A 1,125-nucleotide genomic window follows, 5' to 3' on the forward strand; every position below is an offset into this window, starting at 1 on the left:
AGATGACTATAAGCATTTCAGATTTTTTTTTTTTTTTTTTTTAAGTCAAGGGATCGAAATGAAACACAAATTGCATGTAAGCAAACTGGGTTATGAAACTTAGACTCTTTTAACTTCTTATTTCGTCTTTAATGCTGAAAGCCACCAGGAACACCCAATCTAGCATTTTCCTCTTCCCAGGCTTGGCTGCTCAGCCTTAGCTTCATCTTCTTTTTCTGTTTCAGCAAACGAAGGCTTTTCAGTCGATACTATTCAGCCCTTTTCCTTTTGATTCACTCAGTGAGATGATCAGAGCTACTAATTTGGTTACTTGAATCTGCTCAGATTTCTTTCAGTGGATCTTTTGATTCTAGGAGTTGAAATGTAAGAAGATAAACACTGATTCCAGAGCTCTGTGTGCAGGTATAGTCAGATAGACTTCTAGCTGATAGTGAGATTTTGTGGTGTTTGAAGCACTTCAACAGTTTAAATTGCAGGATATAATGTGCAGACGTCAGCATATTGCATTCAAATAGGCAATGGTCAATTGTTTCATCTTTAAAATTACAATACCTGCAAAGAGGAGAAAAGGGAACTGAGCCACTTAAATTAGGGAACTGACATAAAAATGCCTGAAACATTTACCCCACTTGAGCCAGACTGAATTCTGTGATAAATTTTAGAAAGGTGCTTATTGGGGAAGGGCGATAAGTTTGAACTATTCGTCCTGGATATTAATTTATCTTCTTCCTTTTTTTGAATGATTACTCTTCATCGTGACCACTGAGAAGAAACAAGCAAGAATGTAATTAGTTGTTGAGCCAAGTTAAGCCTCATTGTAATTTATTACGATTGGAGTTTTTTAAAAAGGTATGTCAAATTAAAAATATTTTACAATAATGGCATTTTAAATACTCAGGGACATGTGAGCTTATTCGGAAAATGCAAGCTGCAGTTGCTTTTATCCTGTTTTAATTTTATGTCACCATACCATTAGCATTATAACAGTATCAATGAGCAGTTTTAGTCGACTCTGGAATCTTTTAGAATTGCTTTCATGCATACCGTAAGAAAATGGCAGAAAACTAATATCAAATCGGGGAGGGAAATTGAGCAGTTATTTCTCAGTCAAACTGTTGCATCGTT

Source organism: Artemia franciscana, chromosome 12, assembly GCF_032884065.1.
Source record: "Artemia franciscana chromosome 12, ASM3288406v1, whole genome shotgun sequence".
Taxonomy (NCBI): domain Eukaryota; kingdom Metazoa; phylum Arthropoda; class Branchiopoda; order Anostraca; family Artemiidae; genus Artemia; species Artemia franciscana.